General features: G+C 45.2%; 1 protein-coding gene across 1 annotated transcript in view; it reads left to right on the forward strand.

The window, feature by feature from the left end:
• The window catches only part of lingo1a (leucine rich repeat and Ig domain containing 1a), a 407,454-nt gene that overhangs the window by 315,263 nt on the left and 70,818 nt on the right, over positions 1-21,373 (forward strand). The window lies entirely within an intron of this gene.

Raw genomic sequence — 21,373 nt, forward strand, 5'->3', positions numbered from 1 at the left:
CCCTGACTATCTGGACTTTATCTTGTTCCTTAGCAAGTCTGCACCTTTGCAAACCTCTCGTCCTGCCCAGCTTCTCCTGGCAGAGTTGAGTGGATCGCTCCAATGCGATCTGTCCCCAGCTTCCAGTTAAAACTAAAGAACAAGGAAAATCTCTCTGCCTCTGGGAAGTGGGCCTCCTGTTGCTAAGCAACGCCCCTGCTTCTATATTTATTCTTCACGTCATCACACTCTCTCAGCAAAACAGAATCACATCTGAAATTTAACCAACCCCCACACACACAAATATCTTTGTCCAGCTTGAATCTAACTATAGGTTTTATCCTTGCTTCCACAGAAAGATTAAACTCTCTTAAAACTATACCTTATTTCTAATGTTTACCAATACAAATATAAATCCCTTGAAACTACCTGTATTTTCCTGAGGAGAGTATCAGTAAAACTGGCCCAGAATGCTCTTGTGTACCTTAAAATGGAACTCTGGCATTTCCGCTGGGTTGAACATTTTGAACTGGTTTTTTTCCCTCTGGGAAGTCGGAGGTTTCCTTCCTGTGCAGTGAAGTACAGTTACTGTACCCGTGCGGGTTCCGCCCCACATCTACGTTATTCATCTTGGGTGGTGTCACTGTGTTTGTGACTCAGCTTTCTAATCATCAGAGGTGATTCTCTGTCTGATTTATGCCTGACAGGAAAGCACTGATTGGAAGCAAATGGAGTGTTGGTGGGCGCCTGTGTGTGTGGCTACGACCTCACTTAGTGCAAGGAAAGAAAACCCTTTTGTTTGAAACACTCAGTGTTGTTTTTCTGTTGTTCTGGGTAAAGTGAAGTCAGATTCTTTTCTATAAACTGAACAAAGCTCTGATTCTTCTTCCACGCATCTTGTTACACACTCATCCCATCCCCAAATAATTGTCCTCCGCCACCATTATAACCAGCCCACCCAGCCATGCAATCCTTATCTCTCCCCTCCTCCCAGGCCATTTTTCAAAGGATGTGGGCATCACTGGCAAAGTTGTTTTTCATCCCTAATTGCCCTCGAGAAGGTGGTGGTGAGTTGCCTCCTTGAACGCTGGAGTCCCTGTGATGTAGGTACATCTACAGTGCTGTTAGGTAGGGAATTCCATAATATCGGTCCAGTAACAGTGAAGGAACGGCCGATATATTTCCAAGTATGGGTAGTGCAAAACTGTGAGGAAAACTTGCAGATAGTGACACCCCTATGTGTCTGCTGCCCTAATCCTTCCAGATGGTAGAGGGTTTGGGAGGTTCTGTCTAAGGAGCCTTGGTGAGTTTCTGAAGTGCAGAGAATCACCAGTAATATAAAAGAAGATAGGAAGAGTTTTTTTCAATAAATTCAAGGTAAGAAAGAGGCAAAAATAGCCATTGGACCACTGGAAACTGAGGCTGGAAAAGTAATAATAGGAAACAAATCAATGGCAGAGGAACTGAATAGTTACTTTGCATCAGTCTTCACGATGGAAGACACCAGTGGGATGCCAGAGCTCCAGGGGGCACAGGGCAGTGTAGTGGCCATCACCAAGGAGAAGGTTCTGGGGAAGGTGGATAAATCACCTGGACCGGATGGACTACCCCCCAGGGTTCTAAAAGCGAAAGCTGAGAAAATTGTGAAGGCATTGGTGGTGATCTTTCAGGAATCACTGGAGGCAGGGAGGGTACTAGAGGACTGGAAAGTAGCTAATGTAACACTGCTGTTTAAGAAGGGAGGGAGGCAGCAGACAGGAAATTATAGGCTGCTTAGCCTGACTTCAGTCATTGGCAAGATTTTAGAGTCCATTATTAAAGATGAGATCGCAGAGTACTTGGAAGTGCGTGATAAAATAGGACTGAGTCAGCACAGCTTTGTCAAGGGGAGGTCATATCTGACAAATCTTTAGAGTTCTTTAAGGAGGTAACAAGGAAGTTAGATAAAGGAGAACCAGTGAATGTGATTTATTTAGATTTCCAGACGGCCTTTGACAAGGTACCACGTAAGAGACTGTTAAATAAGTTAAGAGCCCATGGTGTTAAGGGTAACATCCTGGTACAGATAGAGGATTGGCAGACTGGCAGAGGGCAGAAAGTGGGGATAAAGGAGTCTTTTTCAGGATGGCAGCTGGTGACTAATGGTGAGCCTCAGGGTTCAGTGCTGGGACCACAACTTTTCACAATATATATTAACGATTTGGAGGATGGAACTGAAGGCACTGATGCTAAGTTTGCAGATGATACAAAGATATGTAGAGGGACAGGTAGTATTGAGGAAGTGGGTGGGGGGTGCTGCAGAAGGACTTGGACAGGTTAGGAGAGTGGGCACAGAAGTGGCAGATGGAATACAATGTGGAAAAGTGTGAGGTTATATACTTTGGAAGGAGGAATGGATGCACAGACTATTTTCTAAATGGGAAAATGCTTAGGAAATCAGAAACACAAAGGGACTTGGGAGTCCTTGTTCAAGATTCCATGCAGGTTCAGACGGCAGTTAGGAAGGCAAATGCAATGTTAGTACTCATGTCGAGAGGGCTAGAATACAAGAGCATGAATGCTAAGACAAGATCGTGTCTGCTCCACCATTCAATTGCAGCTGATATTTTTCTCAGCCCCGTTCTCAGTTTTGGGCCCTGTATCTAAGGAAGGATGTGCTGGCCTTGTAAAGGGCCCAGAGGAGGTTCACAAGAATGATCCTGGGATTGAAGAGCTTGTTGTATGAGGAATGGTTGAGGACTCTGGGTCTGTACTCATTGGAATTTAGAAGGATGAGGGGGGGATCTTATTGAAACTTACAGGATACTGCGAGAGAAAAAACTCGAACCAGAGGGCACAACCTCAGGCTAGAGGGACGAACCTTTAAAACAGAGATGAGGAGGAATTTCTTCAGCCAGAGAGTGGTGAATCTATGGAACTCTTCGCTGCAGAAGGCTGTGGAGGCCAGGTCATTGAGTGTCTTTAAGACAGAGATAGATAGGTTCTTGATTAATAAGGGGATCAGGGGGTATGGGGAAAAGGCAGGAGAATGGGGATGGGAAAAATATCAGCCATGGTTGAATGGTGGAGCAGACTCAATGGGCCGAGTGGCCTAATTCTGCTCCTATGTCTTATGGTCTTATTGCATCTATCCAGCATGTCTTTTGGACTGCGGGAGGAAACTGGAGCACCTGAAGGAAACCCACACAGACACAGGGAGAATGTGCAGACTCCAAACAGACAGTGACCCAAGCCAGGATTTGAACCTGGGTCCCTGGCGCTATGAGGCAGCAGTGCTAACCACTGTGCCACCGTGTGATAGGTGCTCTAGACCCACAGCAACGTGGTTGACTCTTGACTGCCCTCTGAAATCCACTTGGTTGTGTTCAAGAAGGAAGCGCACCCAACTTCATAAGAATAGTTAAAAATGTGCAATAAAATGCAGCTCTTAGCTGAATAAATGTAACAAAAGGGATTGTTAGTGTCAGAGCAATTGGTCATGTCTGGTCGTGAGTGTGTTTTCCACATGTCCCAAAGTGACCCTGTTCACTTGCCCAGGAAGAAGCTTTACTGTTTCTCTGTAGTCTCCAGTTTTATCGCTTTATCTGACACAATAACTGCACAAAATATTGAACTTTACTGGACAGTAAAACAGGTGAATTGTGACAGTAATACAGGCCGGATTTTTATTGTCATTACTAAGTTTGACTCTCTCTTCGACTTGTAGAAAGTTATAAATCCTTTCAGTCTGTGTGTACCAATTTGTGAGGTCAGGAATATTCTGATTAAATGGTTCCCTTTCCCTTTGCCACTGTTCCTCTCAGCTATCTGTCTGCACCATCTGTCTTCAGAGACTAGACTCAGAGTTACTTGTTTGAATTGACAAGTTAATAAATACTGTCAACAAAGCGAGCAGGATCTAACAGATTTAAACACCTATCCCGTTCAAAATACAGGATTTTGAGAACACAGCAAAATACATAAATATATGGGTCCCGCGGATAAATGTCAACAAATCGCAAAGCGTCTTTATATTTGAACTGAATGACTTGCCTCCACATGACATGAGTTATAAGGAGAGGCTGGAATAGATTGGGACATCTTCTCTAGAGTGTAGGAGGCTGAGGGGTGATCTTATAGAGATCTATAAAATAATGAGGGGCACAGATCAGCTAGATAGTCAATATCTTTTCCCAAAGGTCGGGGAGTCTAAAACTAGAGGGCAGAGGTTTAAGATGAGGGGGTGAGATACAAAAGTATCCAGAGGGGTAAATTTTTCACACAGAGGGCGATGAGTGTCTGAAACAAGCTGCCAGAGGTAGTAGTAGAGGCAGGTACAATTTTATCTTTTAAAAAGTATTTAGATAGTTACATGGATAAAATGGATATAGAGCAATATGGGCCAAAGGCAGGCAATTGGGGTTTAAAAAAAGGGTGGTGTGGACAAGTTGGGCCGAAAGACCTGTTTCCATGCTGTAACCCTCTATGACTCTATGACACACCCTCTTCCCAGACACACCAGCTCACACTTAGAACAATATCCATCATGCAAATCTTCCACTGACTCTGTCTACTCTTCCCTCTGCCTCGGCAAAGCAGCCAGCATAATTAAGGACCCCACGCACCCCGGACATTCTCTCTTCCACCTTCTTCCGTCGGGAAAAAAATACAAAAGTCTGAGGTCACATACCAACCAACTCAAGAACAGCTTCTTCCCTGCTGGTGTCAGACTTTTGAATGGACTTATCTCACATTAAGTTGATCTTTCTCTACACCCTAGCTATGACTGTAATGCTACATTCTGCACCCTCTTCTTTCCTTCTGTATAAACAGTACGCTTTGTCTGTATAGCATGCAAGAAACAATATCTTTAACTCCAAAAGAGAAAATGCTGAAAAATCTCAGCAGGTCTGGCAGCATCTGTAAGGAGAGAAAAGAACTGTTGTTTCGACTCCAGAGACCCTTTGTCAAAGCCCTTTAATACATATGACACTAATGAATCAAATCAAATCAAAATCAAATTAAAATCACTATCTGTGGCTGAAGCTGGTTTCTAAGATTTTGGTCCAGAAGTGATCCAGCCAATCTTCCATGAAACTGTTTGGTTTTTATGATAAAGAGTGCCAGGGAATGAATGTTCAGCACAGCGATAACAGGAATGTTGAAGGACATGGAGGGATTGAGAAACTAGTCCCTCTCTCAAATCCTCTAGCTCCCTGAATCTGCCACAGTTCCATTACATAAACAACAAAACCCGCGGTAAGATTTGCCACCTCATTAAGAGTGTCACACTCGACCCATGGTGAAGAAAGATCCAACAGATAGAATAGGATTAAATTCTCTGAAAAAACATCGCATTGAGGAATCCTGAACAATTCTTCCAGGGATTAGAAATGGCCCATTTAAACAGGAGATTTACATTAATGCCCAGGGAAGGATCAGTAATATTAGATGACTTGCAGGTAATTTCTTTCACCAACGATCACTATAGCTTCAGTACTTTAGAGCTTAGATTCACAAACTGCGAGTTATTAATTAAATGGAGCTTTCAGCAGTTGATGAAAGGGTTAATGTGCGGTGTTCCAGATTCCCTGCTATTCACAGAATCATGGAATCATAGAGGTTTACAGTGTGGAAACAGGCCCTTCGGCCCAAATTGTCCATGCCACCTTTTTTTTAAACCCCTAAACTAATCCTGGTTGCCCGCATTTGGCCCATATCCCTCTACATCCATCGTACCCTTGCAACTGTCTAAATGCTTTTTAGAAGACAAAATTGTACCCGCCTCTACTACCACCTCTAGCAGCTTGTTCCAGACACTCACCACCCTCAGTGTGAAAAAATTGTCTGTCTGGACCTTTTTGTATCTTTCCCCTCTCACCTTAAACCTATGCCCTCTAGTTTTAGACTCCTGTACCTTTGGGAAAAGATTGGCTATCTAGCTGATCCGTGCCCCAAAAAATGAATCTTTAATGAAGTAAAGTATTCAGCACATTGTGTCCATCACAGACCCTCCTACTGAATGTATTCAAGAGACAGCTGAATATAGAACTTGGGACGAATGGGATCAGAGGTTATGGGGAGAAAGCAGGATTAGGCTATTGAATTGGATGATCAGCCATGATCGTGATGAACTGTGGAGCAGACTCGAGGGACCTATACCTGTCTGGGAGTGTTTGATGGGGACAGTGTAGAAGGAGCTTTACTCTGTATCTAACCCCATGCTGTACCTGTCCTGGGAGTGTTTGATGGGGGACAGTGTAGAGGGAGCTTTACTCTGTATCTAACCCTGTGCTGTACCTGTCCTGGGAGTGTTTGATGGGGGACAGTATAGAGGGAGCTTTACTCTGTATCTAACCCCGTGCTGTACCTGTCTGGGAGTGTTTGATGGGGACAGTGTAGAGAGAGCTTTACTCTGTATCTAACCCCGTGCTGTACCTGTTCTGGGAGTGTTTGATGGGGACAGTGTAGAGGGAGCTTTACTCTGTATCTAACCCCGTGCTGTACCTGTCCTGGGAGTGTTTGATGGGGACAGTGTAGGGGGAGCTTTATTCTGTATCTAACCCCGTGCTGTACCTGTCCTGGGAGTGTTTGATGGGGGACAGTGTAGAGGGAGCTTTACTCTGTATCTAACCCCATGCTGTACCTGTCCTGGGAGTGTTTGACGGGGGACAGTGTAGAGGGAGCTTTACTCTGTATCTAACCCCGTGCTGTACCTGTCCTGGGAGTGTTTGATGAGGGACAGTGTAGAGGGAGCTTTACTCTGTATCTAACCCCGTGCTGTATTGAAGGTGGTGGATGGGTTGCCAATCAAGCAGGGCTACTTTGGCGTGGATGATGTAGAGCTTTTTTGGTGTTATCGGAGTTGCACCAATCCAGGCAAGTGGAGAGTATCACACTCTCAGCACACTGCTGTTTTGTGCCTTGTCGATGGTGGACAAGCTTTGGGGAGTTAGGAGGTGAGTTACCCGCCATAGTATTCCTAGCCTGTGACCTGCTGTTGTAGCCACTGTGTTTCTATGGTCAATGGTAACCCCCCAGGATGTTGATAATGGGGGATTCAGTGATGCTAATGTCATTGAATGTCAAGGAGCGATGGTGGACTCTCTTATTGGTGATGGTCATTGCCTGGCATTTGTGTAGCGCGAATGTTACTTGCCACTTGTCAGCACAAGCCTGGATATTGTCCAGATCTTGTTGCATTTGAACAGGAACTGCTTCAGTATCTGAGGAGTGGCGAATGGTGCTGAACATTGTGCAATCATCAGCGAACATCCCCACTTCTGAGCTTATGATGAACGGAAGACCATTGATGAAGCAGCTGAAGATGGTTGGGCCCAGGACACTCCCCTGAGGGACTTCTGCAGAGATGTCCTGGAACTGTGATGGCAATGAGAGGTCAAGTAGGTTTTTTCATTATTGTTAGTGCCCTTAGCAGCTGCCACAGGAGCAGTCTATCAATATGTTCTTTAGGACTTGACTAGCTGGCCAGTGACGATGCTACCAAGCTACTCTTGGTGATGAGCATTGAAGTCCTTCATCCTCAGAGGTACACGGCAGCACAGTGGTTAGCACTGCTGCCTCACAGCACCAGAGACCCAGGTTCAATTCCAAACTCGAGTCACTGCCTGTGAGGAGTTTGCACATTCTCCCTGCATCTGCATGGGTTTCCTCCGGGTGCTCCAGTCTCCTCCCACAATCCAAAAATGTGTAGGTTTGATGGATTGTTAAGTTGCCCCTTAATGTTCTGAGATGTGTAGGTTAGGGGCATTAGCATGGTAAATATGCTCGGTTATGGGGATAGGGCAGGGTATGGGCCTGGGTGGGAGAGACAGTGCAGATGCCTTGGGCCGAATGGCCTCTTTCTGCACTGTAGGAATCCTATAATTCTTTGTTCTGAGTACATTATGAGCCCTTGCTAACCTCAAAGATGGAGGAGTACTGATACATCATCTGGGGTCTAAGCTGATGCAGTGAGATCAGTGGATTCCGGAGTCAGTGTTGAGAACTCCTGGGGAAACTTTCTCCTGATGGTATAGCACAGGGCCAGCACCACCTGGGACAGGATGTAGCCTGGGATGGTGAGCTGGTGTCCAGGACATTATCTGTAATAAGCTTAGGCAGTGCGTTACAATTTTCGCAACAGGAAGAGGTCATTCACTTCCTGGAGGCCATTTGCCGTTCCATTCGATTATCCCTGGGCTAAGCTTTGAAGAGATTCTATCAGATTTGAATTCAGTTTTGAACAATAAATCAATTATTAATTTGTTGCCTGCTCCTTAATCAAAGTGAAACTAATTACATCAGTTGCTATTGCTCATTTTCTGATCTGCCAATTTCTTGATGTATATGTGTCGGTTCTGGAGAAGACAGCCACAATATTTGTGTGATACACGGGCTCAGAAATGTGTAAAGAAAGAACGCTCCTTTAGATAGATATCATCCAAATGTAGAAAAAGGAGGAGGCCATTCAGCCCTTCACCCTGTTCTGCCATCTTATTAGATTGTGGTTGATCTGAGTTCACTCACCATTATCCCAGACGCCTTCATTAAAAGCCTTAACAAGCAAAGATCTTTCAATCAGTTTTGAAAACTCCAGCTGAGGTAAGAGTGACTGCCCTTGAGCTCCTCAGGGAAGTGTCCGAGGGCCCAACAATCTTCAGCTACTTCATCAATAACCTTCCTTTGTCATAAGTCTGCAAAGGGATATAGATAATCTAAGTGAGTGGGCGAGGGTCTGGCAGATGGAGTACAATGTTGGTAAATGTGAGGTCATCCATTTTGATAGGAATAACAGCAAAATGGACTATTATTTAAATGGTAAAAACTACAGCATGCTGCTGTACAGAGGGACCTGAGTATCCTTGTGCAAGAATCTCAAGAAGTTTGTTTGCAGATACAGCAGGTAATTAAGAAGGCAAATGGAATTTTGTCCTTCATTGCTAGAGGGATGGAGTTTAAAAACAGCGAGGTTATGTTGCAGCTGTATAGGGTGCTGGTGAGTCCACACCTGGAGTACTGTGTACAGTTTTGGTCTCCTTACTTGAGAAAAGATATACTGGCACTGAAGAGGGTGCAGAGGAGATTCACTAGATTGATTCCGGAGTTGAGAGGGTTGGCTTAGAGGAGAAATTGAATAGACTGGGGCTATACTCATTGAAATTCAGAAGAATGAAGGGAGATGTTATAGAAACATATAAGATTATGAAGAGAATAGATAAGATAGAAGCAGGGAAGTTGTTTCCACTGGCAGGTGAAACTAGAACTAGGGGCATAGCCTCAAAATAAGGGGAAGCAGATTTAGGACTGAATTGTGGAGGAACTTCTTCACACAAAGGGTTGTGAATCTGTGGAATTCCCTGCCCAGTGAAGCAGTTGAGGCTACCTCATTGAATATTTTTAAGGCAAGGGTAAATAAATTTTGAATGGTAAAGGAACTAAGGATTATGATGAGTGGGCGCGTGAGTGGAGCTGAGTCCATGCAAAGATCAGCCATGATCTTATTGAATGGTGGAGCAGGTTCGAGGGGCCAGATAGCCTACTCCTGCTCCCTGTTCTTATGTTCTTATAAGGTCAGAAGTGGGAATGTTTGTTGATCACTGCATGTTCAGCAACTCCTCAGATACTGACGCATTCCATGTTCAAATGCAGTAAACTTGGACCTTATCCAAGCCTGGGCTGATAAGTGACGAGTAACATTCACACCATTTAATTTAGATAAATGCGAGGTGATGCATTTTGGTCGATCGAACCAGGGCAGGTCTTACTCAGTTAATGGTAGGACACTAGGGAGAGTCACAGAACAAAGAGATCTAGGGTACATGTTCATAGCTCCTTGAAAGAATGCAGAAAAGATATACTAGGATGCTACCGGGACTTGATGGTGTGAGTTGTAAGAAGAGGCTGGATAGACTGGGACTTTTTTCTCTGGAGCATAGAAGGCTGAGGGGTGATCTCATAGAGACCTATAAAATAATGTGGGATATAGATAAAGAAGATAGTCAATATCTTTTCCCAAAGGTAGGGGAATCTAAAACTAGAGGGTAGGTTTAAGGTGAGAGGGGAGAGATACATAAGTGTCCAGAGGGGCAATTTTTTCACACAGAGGGTGGTGAGTGTCTGGAATAAGCTGCCAGAGGTAGTAGTAGAGGCAGGTACAATTTTGTCTTTAAAAAGCATTTAGATAGTTACATGGGTAAGATGGGTATAGAGGGATATGGGCCAAATGCGGGCAATTGGGATTAGCTTAATGGTAAAAACTTGGCGGCAAGGACAAGTTGGGCTGAAGGACCTGTTTCAATGCTGTAAACCTCTGTGACTCTGTGACACACAAGTGCCTGGCAATGACCATCTCTAACAGCAGAGAATCCAACGAACTGCCTTGACATTCAATGGCATTACCATAGCTGAACCCCCACCTATCAACATCCTGGGGCTTGCCATTGACCAGAAAGGGGATTGGACCAGCCATATAAATACTGTGGCTACAAGAACAGGTCAGAGACTTGGAACTTCCTGCCTCCCCAAAGTCTATCTACAAGGCACCAGTCCTGATGGGCCACTTTCCAATTGCCTGGATGAGTGCAGCTTCAACAATACTCAAAAGATTCAATGCCGACCTGAACAAAACAGCCCACTTGATCAGTACACCTTGCAGGCATGTTGAACACATTCACTCCTTCCACCACTGACACAGCAGTGTGTACCATCTACAAGATGCACTGCAAGAACTCACCAAGACTCCCTCAACAGCACCTCCCAGACCCACAACTGCAACCACTACAAAGACAAGAGCAACAGACTCTCTGGATAATCTAATCCTTCACCTCAGCTCATTACTGCCTCAATAGGATCGGGAGAAACATCACCCTCTGGCTGCTTTCTATCTCCAAACGTCACGGCATGTTGGCCAGAATTCTCCAGGATCTTCTGGTCCTGCTACCCACGGCATGCTCCTGCCACGGGTTTCCCACATTGTGGGATGGAGTCAATGGGAAATCCCACTTACAGAGACAGGACCAGAAGATTCCACCATCGCCACACTCCGGTGCCTGTTCAGGTGTGCTAAGGGAGAAGTTTAGCACGGCCAATGCACCCTAACCAGCATGTCTTTCAGACCATGGGAAGAAACTGGAGCACCTGGAGGAAACCCATGCAGACTCCGCACAGTCACCCAAGCCGGGAATTGAACACAGGTCCCTGGCACTGTGAGGCAGCAGTGCTAACCACTGTGCCGTCCGTGCACCACTGTGCTGCCCATGTGAATGTATAAGGATACAGTGAAAAGTATTGTTTCTTGCGCGCTGTACAGACAAAACATACCATTCATAGAGTACATAAGGGAAAAGAAAAGGAGAGAGTGCAGAATATAGTGTTACAGCCATAGCTAGGATGTAGAGAAAAATTCATTTAAAATAACGTAGATCCATTCAAAAGTCTGACAGCAGCAGGGAAGCAGCTGTTCTTGAGTCGCTTGCTATGTCATCTCAGACTTTTGAATGTTTTTCCCAACGGAAGAAAGTGGAAGAGAGAATGTCTGGGGTGCATGGGATCCTTAATTATGCGGCTGCTTTGCCAAGGCAGTGGGAAGTGTAGACGGAGTCAATGGATGGGAGGCTGGTTTGTGTGATGGATTGGGCTTCATTCACGACCCTTTGTAGTTCCTTGCGGTCTTGGGCAGAGCAGGAGCCATACCAAGCTGTGATACAACCAGAAAGAATACTTTCTATGGTGCATAAGTTGGTGAGAGTCGTAACTTCTAAGAAAGTAGAGGCGTTGAGGGGTTTTCTTAACTATAGCGTCAATGTGAAGGGACAGATAGTGGGAGTGTGCCAAACAGGAATTAGAAAGAGAAAGAAAAAGGGGGAGAGAGAAAACTCCAATAGTGATGACATCTCCAAACATTTTCTGTGAAACACTTTGGGACATCCTGAGATTGTGAAAGGTGCCACAGAAATGCAGGTCTTTATTGTTAAATTCAGTTGGTCATTTACGCCTTAATGCATGTGTATATTGTCGTATTTGACTTGCCTTTTGGACTGGGACTAAAGTAATGAGATTGCTTTGCGAAGGCTGCTTCAGTTATAGTCTTGTATCTCTCTATATGGACTCAGAGCTCCCGATTGCGAGTTGCGTGCAGTTCTGTGAGACTGGGCTGTGTGTACAAAATATTCTCCATTGAAGATTTGAATTTCTCTTCAGTCCGAAACCAAACTAAATGAAAAATGGAATTCTTCAACTAACTCTGAATAAAATTTGAGAGGTCAGCAACCGGGCAACTCGCACTCAAAGGACCCTGTTCCGTGTAACTATTGCGTCATAGAATGGTACCTGATATAAGAACATAAGAAATAGGAGCAGGAGTAGGCCATCTAGCCCCCCGAGCCTGCCCCGCCATTCAATAAGATCATGGCTGATCTGAAGTGGATCAGTTCCACTTTCCCGCTTTCTCCCCATAACCCTTAATTCCCTCATCTGTCAAAAAGCTATCTACCCGTGTCTTAAATATATTTAGCGAGGTAGCCTCCACCACTTCAACGGGCAGAGAATTCCAGAGATTGACCACCCTTTGAGTGAAGAAGTTCCTCCTCAACTCTGATCTAAACTGCGCCCCCCCTTATCTTGAGGCTGTGCCCTCTAGTCCTGCTATCCTTTCTAAGCGGAAAGAATCTCTCTACCTCTACCCTATCCATGCCTTTCATTATCTTATACGTCTCTAAGATCCCCCCTCATCCTTCTAAACTCCAACGAGTACAGACCCAGTCTATTTAGTCTCGCTTCATAGTCCAACCCCCTCATCTCCGGTATCAGCCTAGTGAATTTCCTCTGCACTCCCTCCAAGGCCAAAATATCCTTGCACAAGTGCGGCGACCAAAACTGGACACAGTACTCCAGCTGTGGCGTCACCAGTGCCCTGTACAGTTGCAGCAAGACCTCCCTGCTTTTATATTCTATCCCCCTCACTATAAAGGCCAGCAATCCATTCGCCTTCTTGATCACCTGCTGCACCTGCGAACTGGGTTTTTGCGACTCATGCATAAGGACCCCAGGTCCCTCTGCACCGTAGCATGCTGCAGCTTTTCGTCCTTTAAATAGTAATCCCTCCTACTATTATTTCTGCCAAAGTGGAGGCCATTCAACCCATTGCATCTGTGCTGACTCTTCGTAAGAATCATAGAATCCCTACAATGCAGAAGGAGGCCATTCAGCCTGTCGAGCCTGCACCGACCGCAATCCCACCCAAGCCCTATTCCCATAACCCCACATATATATGCTGCTAATCCCCTGACACTAGGGTCAATTTAGCATGGCCAATCAACCTAACCTGTACATCTTTGGATACTCGGGGGCAAATTAGCACGGCCAATCCATCTAACCTGCACATCTTTGGACTCTAAGGAGCAACTTAGCATGGCCAATCCACCTAACCTACACATCTTTGGACTCTAAGGGGCAATTTAGCATGGCCAATCCATCTAATCTGCACATCTTTGGATACTCAGGGGCAACTTAGCACGGCCAATCCACCTAACCTACACATCTTTGGACTCTAAGGGGCAATTTAGCACGGCCAATCCATCTAATCTGCACATCTTTGGATACTCAGGGGCAACTTAGCACGGCCAATCCACCTAACCTGCACATCTTTGGACTCTAAGGGGCAATTTAGCATGGCCAATCCACCTAACCTACACATCTTTGGACTCTAAGGGGCAATTTAGCATGGCCAATCCATCTAACCTGCACATCTTTGGATACTCAGGGGCAATTTAGCACGGCCAATCCACCTAACCTGCACATCTTTGGACTCTAAGGGGCAATTTAGCATGGCCAATACACCTAACCCACACATCATTTAGACTTAGGAGGAAACTGGAGCACCCAAAGGAAACCCACGCAGACATGGGGAGAATGTGCAAACTTCACAGACAGTGACCCAAACTGGGAATCGAGCCCAGGTCCCTGGCATTGTGAGGAGGCAGTGCTAACCCACTGTGCCACCGTACCACTATCCTATTAATCCCATTTTCCTGCTCTTTCCCTCCAGCCCTGCAAATATTTATTCCATTCCCTTTTGGAAGGTTCTTGTTGAATCTGCTTCCACTGCCCTTTCCAACAGCACATTCCAGATCAGAGCAAGTCGCTGTGTAAAAACGGTGCTCTCTGATCTTCCGCCTCTGTATTTTTTATCAGTCGGCTCGAATTAGTTTGCTCTGGTTTGCAACCCTCTGTCACTGGAAAGCATTTGTGTTTCTTTATGGAATCAGAACCCTTCCAGGACTTTGAACACCTTGATCAAACCTCCTCTTATCCTTCCTGCTCTGGGGTGAACTTTCATCCAGCACAGTGCTCGGGTCTACTCTGCTCAATGTTAAGTTGCAGCTTTTGTTAATCCTCAGACAGAGGGGTGGGGAGAAGCTGTTCGAACTATCAGTCAGCAGTGGCTGTGTGTGAAAACAAGGCGAGTTTCAAATCCTTCAGACAAACAGATTTTCGGATATCAAAAGACACAAAGATTCTGTTGACATTTAATGTCAAACTGCATCTTCAATGCACTGAGAGTCAGGATTAACACAAAGCCAGCGCTCTGGAGCCGGTCTCCATGGGAAAGGATGCACAGCTCCAGGTATACCCAGAATCTCTCCTCTTCACAATGGGCAGAGAATGCTGATTCCTGACCATTTGATTAAATCCTCAAGCTGTTATCCGCTGAACTTTCTCCACAAGTGTCAAACATCTGAACTGTGTTAGATTACGAGTTGAAACTGGGTGTTTTAACCTTTGAAAGGTCCCAGGTGTGGCCACGGATAGAATATTGCTGTGTAACGTTGTGAAGCCCAGTCTTTTGACTGGTTGAGTCCGGGACAGTCTGCACCTGCTGATATGTCGATTTTCAGCTGTTTCGTGTTAGTGCAGATTTCTCAAATGGAGTTGGTGCGAGAGGAAGAGGCCAGAATCTAAAAGCTGCCCAGGGTGAAAGTGAGAAAGTTCAGTCAGACTCTGTGACTCACGGTTCTGAGCTTGCTGCATTCTCTGTGCTGCTCTCTTCCACATAAGACCATAAGACACAGGAACAGAATTAGGCCACTCGGCCCATCGAGTCTGCTCCGCCGTTCAATCATGGCTGATATTTTTCTTATCCCCATGTGCGACATTAACCTGAGGCTCCATTTCCCTGTTCAGCTGGATGTCAAAGATCCCAGGGCACTATTTCAAAGAAGACCGGGGGGGGGGGTGGGGGGGGGAGGCGGGCGGGTGGTTTTGCCCCGCTGTCAATGAGGGGAGTGGAGGGGAGGGGGGGGTGGTGGAGGTACCAGTTCCTTCTTTCTCAATTCCCACACCATCTTTTCCCTTGATGGTCAGTCTATTTTGCCCCGTTTTTCCTGCAGCAATTCCCATTCCAAGTCTGTGATCCAGGATGTGATATCAGTGTATTTCCCATACTGATTTTGTACAGCATGTCTCGGGATCGCTCCAATCTTAGCTCTATCTCTCGCCCTGTATGGATCCCACACACAGTTGGCACCCATACTCAGGGATTACATGAGCAAATGTTTGGTAAACTATAATTCTGATATTTCCATTGCAATATCAAAGAATCGTCTTGTGAAACCCTAGAACCCTGAAGATGAGGGAGATGGATAAGGAGGAAACTTGTGTGGAGGAGCAGAGATGATTTGGACTGAATGGCCCATGTCTGTGCTGTGTATTCTGTGTGAACAGAAAGTTTAGTGACAAACCAGGCAACATGGTTTTGTGAAGGGGAGGTCGTGTCCCACAAACGTGATTGAGTTCTTTGAGGAAGTGACAAGAAAAATTGCCCAGGGCAGGGCAGTGGATGTTGTATACATGGCCTTCAATAAGGTTCCCCTTGGCAGACTGATACAGAAGGTGAAGACATATGGGATCCGAGGTGAGCTGGTAAGATGGATGCAAAACTGGCTTGGGCATTGAAAGCAGAGAGTAGCAACGGAAGGATACTTTTCTAACTGGAGGTCTGTGATAAGCGGTGTTCCACAAAGATCAGTGCTGGGCCTCTGTTGTTTGTAATATATATAAATGATTTGGAGGAAAATATAAGTAGTCTGATTAGTAAATTTGAAGATGATATAAATATTGGAGGAGTAGTGGATAGTGAGGAGAATTGTCAGAGAATACAACAGGATATAAATTAGTTGGAGACCTGAGCCGAAAGATGGCAGATGGAGTTTAACCCAGGCAAATGTGAGATGATGTGATTTGGAAGGTCTGCAGCAGAAGGAAAGTATACAGTAAATGGTAAAGCCCTTAGAAATATTACAGAGGGATCTGGGGGTGTAGATTCACTGTTCCCTAAAGGTGGCAACTCAGGTGGACAAGGTGGTCAAGAAGGTGTAAGGCATTCTTGACTTCATCGGTCAGGGCATTGAGTATAGGAATTGGAAAATCATGTTGCAGCTGTATAAGATTATTTGATTAGGCTGCATTTGGAGTATTGTGTACAATTCTGGTCGCCACACTACCGGAAGGATGGTGATGCATTGGAAAGGGTGTAGAAGAGATTTACCAGGATGTTGCCTGGTTTGGAGGAAATGGATGATGAAGAAAGGTTGAACAAACTTGGATGTTTTCATTGGAGTGTCAGAGGATTAGGGGGATCTTGATAGATGTTTACAAGATTATGACAAGCTTGGATAGAGTCTTTTTCCCAGGGTCAAAGGGTCAGTTACTTAGGGGCATAAGTTGAGAGTGAGAGGGAGAAGTTTATAAGAGATGTAAGGGGCAAGTTTTTCACACACAAGGTGGTGAATGCCTGGAACGTGCTGCTGGAGGAGGTGGTGGAAGCAGATTCTATAACAATTTTCAAGACGCATCTGAATAGATACAAGAATAGGCAGCGAATAGAGGGATATGGACCACATAGAGGCAAGAAAATATAAGAGAGGCATCTGTGTCAGCACAGACTTGGTGGGCCAAAGGGCCTGTTCCTGTGCTGTACTGTTCTGTATTTGACTCAAGGCCCAAACAGCCAATCTGTGCCCCTATCACATCGTATTCAGTATATAGAATATTCATGGGCCAATTGCTATCTATTTCCTTGGTGTCTTGGCGTTTATTGTTAGGGGGATTGAATTTCGGAGCCGCAACATCATGTTGCAACTGTACAAAACTCTGCTGCAGCCGCACTTGGAGTATTGTGTACAGTTCTGGTCCCCACATTATAAGAAAGATGTGGAGGCATTGGAGAGGGTGCAGAGGAGGTTTACCAGGATGTTGCCTGGTATGGAGGGAAGGTCCTATGAGGAGAGGCTGAGGGATTTGAGGTTGTTTTCATTAGAAAGAAGGCGGCTAAGAGGAGACCTTATTGAAATGTACAAGATGATTAGAGGTTTAGATAGGGTGGACAGTTATAGCCTTTTCCCTCGGATGGAGAAAGCTAGCACGAGGGCTCATAGCTTTAAATTAAGGGGCGGTAGTTATAGGACGGATGTCAGAGGTAGGTTCTTTACCCAGAGGGTGGTGAGGGATTGGAATGCCCTGCCTGCTACAGTTGTAGATGCGCCAAGTTTGGGGGCGTTTAAGAGGTCCGTGGATAGGTTTATGGATGGAAAGGGAATGGTTTAAGTTAGAGGGTCATTGCTTTTTAATTGGTCAGCGCAACATCAAGGGCCGAAGGGCCTGTTCTGCGCTGTAACGTTCTATGTTCTATCGAATTCTGATGGATATGTGACCTTTTCCAGGTCAATCCCATACACATAAGAACATAAAAAATAGGAGCAGGAGTAGGCCATCCAGCCCTTCAAGCCTGCCCCGCCATTCAATAAGATCATGGCTGATCTGTCGTGGCTCAGTTCCACATTCCCGCCCTTTCCCCATAATCCTTAATCCTCTCTCTTATCAAAAACCCATCAACCCGCGTCTTAAAAATATTTAGCAAGGTAGCCTCCACCACTTCAACGGGCAGAGAATTCCAGAGATTCACCACCCTTTGAGTGAAGAAGTTCCTCCTCAACTCCGTTCTAAACCGCCCCCCCTTTATCTTGAGGCTGTGCCCCCTAGTCCTACTATCCTTTCTGAGCGGGAAGAGTCTCTCCACCTCTATCCTATCCATCCCATTCATCATCTTATATGTCTCAATGAGATCTCCCCTCATTCTTCTAAACTCTAACGAGTACAAGCCTAGTTTATTCAGCCTCTCCTCATAGCTCAACCCCCTCGATGTCATTGTTAGTCTCAGGAAACCTCTTCCGATATCCATCCCTCTTGTACATTTTACAGTTTAAAAATCTCTTGTTTCTTTTGGCCACGCTCCCCAGTTTCTACTGTTTGAAGGATCTCGGTTTACGGTGACTGAATGTAGTTGTTCTCACTGTGTACATTGTCGATGGAGCTCCCTCTCCCCCCATCCTTTCCTGTCCATTCCTACTGCTTTTCAATGACCCAGCACATTGTCCAACCTCAGTTTCCATTGACACTTCCATGGACATTGAACAAGACACTTGCTAAATTGAGAATAATCCCTCCGCGCCCCCTCCCCCACCTCCCTCCACCCCAAACCCTGTTCCAGATGAAGAGTACAGGAGCCAAAGGTGATCAGCATTTCAATTACATTCTAAATTCCATGATATTGTAGGAGTGAACATCCCATTACATTAAACAGATCGAAGGTGAGTACCTCAGAATGGTAAGCAGTGTTGTCACAGGACTGTTCCCAATCCTGTCTCAATGGATAGTGATGCTGTTTTCTGCACTGATTACCAGAAAGTGTTTCTCCAATGGAAAATGTAATGCGACAATTTTTGGTACAAAGTTATCTCCGTCTCACGGTGCGCTCATTGTCTGACTCTCTGTACTGTACACTTCTGATAAGTGCTTGTGGAAATGACGGGAAATGAGTTTTTGCCTTTCCTTTCTCACTGCAACGCTTTCTTTCATTGTCAATTTTAAGCTCATTTAAATGAGGGATCCTGATACTTGGGCAATGAAACATCATCTATTTCACTCTCACAATGTCAGTTTGAGGCATTATCACCGGGTTTGAGCGCTTTAGGAGTGAGGAGGCTGGTGACTGAGTCAGGGTTATAAACCAGCTTCCCTCACAAAGTCAGGATACAGCAGGGGGGAATCGTGATAGGTTTTCAGGTTGGGTTGTTTGGTATCTGATTTAATGTGATCTGATTTTCTATTGTCACGTGCTGGGATACGGTGGAAAGTATTGTTTTGTGTGCTATCCGTTCAAATTGGATCAATCATAGCTCACAAAGAGTCGCCACGCCCCAGCGCCATCATGAAACACAAATGGTCAATGCACTCCATCTGCCATTCGTCAGCCCACTGACCCAATTGATCAAGATCATGTTGCAATTGGAGATAACTTTCTTCACTGTCCACTATGCCACCAATCATCTGCAAACTTACTAACCTATATTCTCATCCAAATTATTAATATTAATGACAAAAAGCAGTGGACCCAGCACTGATCCCTGAGGCACACTGCTGGTCGCAGGCCTCCAGTTTGAAAAACAACTCTCTACAACCATCTTCTGGCTTCTGTCATTAAGGCAATTTCGTATCCATTTGGCTACCTCACCCTGGATCCTGTGAGATTTAACCTTATGCAACAATCTACCATGCGGTACCTTGTCAAAGGTCTTGTTAAAGTCCATGTAGACAACATCAACTGCGCTGCCCTCATCTACCTTCTTGGTTACCCCTTCAAAAAACTAAAATTTGTGAAACACGATTTTCCACTCACAAAGCCATGCTGACTGTCCCTAATCAGTCCTTGCGTCTCTCAAAATACCTTCCAGCAACTTACCCAGTGAGTTTGCAGTGAGGTCAGTAACTCAATGCCATTGTCTCTCCAGTCCCTGTGTTGTGGAACCTGGCTGCTAGGATTTTAGGGGCTTGTGTCCAGGTCCAGTGTTTCTGAGAGATTATGTAACTAAGACAGAAGGATTCTGGGCTAGAATCACACGGCCATAGAGATCTACAGCATGGAAACAGGCCCTTCGGTCCATCTTGTCCATGTCAATCAGTTTTGCTAAACTAAACTAGTCCCATTTGCCTGCATTTGGCCGATGAGAGTAATCAGAATACTCAGTTCAAATACAAACATCCTGCAAGATCTTAATCAACAAACATCTTGTTAACATCTTTCAGGAAGAGATTGAACAGTCTTTCTGTGTTTCAGTCATCATTTTATTCTAGTTGAAAAGCTAACAAATAGTAAAAGTTAGAGTATTTACACAGTAAATTGCAGCACAATGGCACAGTGGATGGTACTGCCGCCTCACAGCGGCTTTGGACAGAGATATTTTCTTCATCTCTTCCCACTGGTCAAGTTCTGGAAAACTGGAGGGTGGCTAATGTTGTTCCATTGTTTCAGAAGAATAGCAAAGACATGTCAGGGAGTTACAGACCGGTGAGCCTGACATCAGTGGCAGGGAAGTTACTGGAGGGGATTCTGAGGGATAGGACCTTTGGATAGTCAAGGTCTGATTAGCAATAGTCAGCATGGTTTTGTGTGTGGGAAGTCGTGTCTGACAAATCTTCTCAGGTTTTCTGAATAGGTAACCAAAGGGTAGATGAGGATAGGGCAGTAGATGTTGTTTATATGGACTTTGTCAAGGTCCCATGTGATAGGCTAGTCTGGAAGGTAAGGTCGCATGGGATCCAGGGAGAGCTAAATGATTAGATTTAAAATTGGCTCAATGGTAGGAAGCAGAGTGTGATGTTTTAAGGTTACTTCTTGGACTGGAGGCCTGTGACTAGTGATGTGCCTCAGGAGTCAGTGTTGGGATCCTTATTATTGGTTATTTATATAAATGATTTGGATGGGAACACATAAGACATGTTTACAGTTTATTTATTAGTGTCACAAGGCATACATTAACGCTGCAATAAAGTTACTGTGAAATTCCCCTAGTCGCCATATTCCAGTGCCTGTTCGGTTACACTGAGGGAGAATTTAGCATGGCGAATACACCTAACCAACATGTCTTTCAGACTGTGGGAGGAAACTGGAGCACCTGGAGGAAACCCACGCAGGCACGAGAAGAACATGCAAACTCCGCACAGGCAGTGACCCGAGCCGAGAATCAAACCCAGGTCCCTGGCGCTGTGAGACAGCAGTGCTAACCACTGTGCCACCATGCTGCCCTTGCCACTATATAGTAAATTCAGAGATATTGTTGATCATGAAGAAAGTATCAAAAATTACAGGGGGATCTTGATCAGTTGGGCTGAGGATTTCAGTACAGATCAGTGTGAGGTGTTGCATTTTGGAAAGTCAAACCAGGGTAGGATTTATACAGTGAATGGTAGGATCCTGGGGAGTATTGAGGAACAGAGGGACCTGGGAGTACAAGGACATAGTTCATTGAAAGTGACATTAAAGGGTGGTAAAGTAGGCTTTTAACACACTGGCCTTCAT

Source organism: Carcharhinus amblyrhynchos, chromosome 32, assembly GCF_965287045.1.
Source record: "Carcharhinus amblyrhynchos chromosome 32, sCarAmb.v2.hapA, whole genome shotgun sequence".
In the NCBI taxonomy this organism is placed as follows: Eukaryota; Metazoa; Chordata; class Chondrichthyes; order Carcharhiniformes; family Carcharhinidae; genus Carcharhinus; species Carcharhinus amblyrhynchos.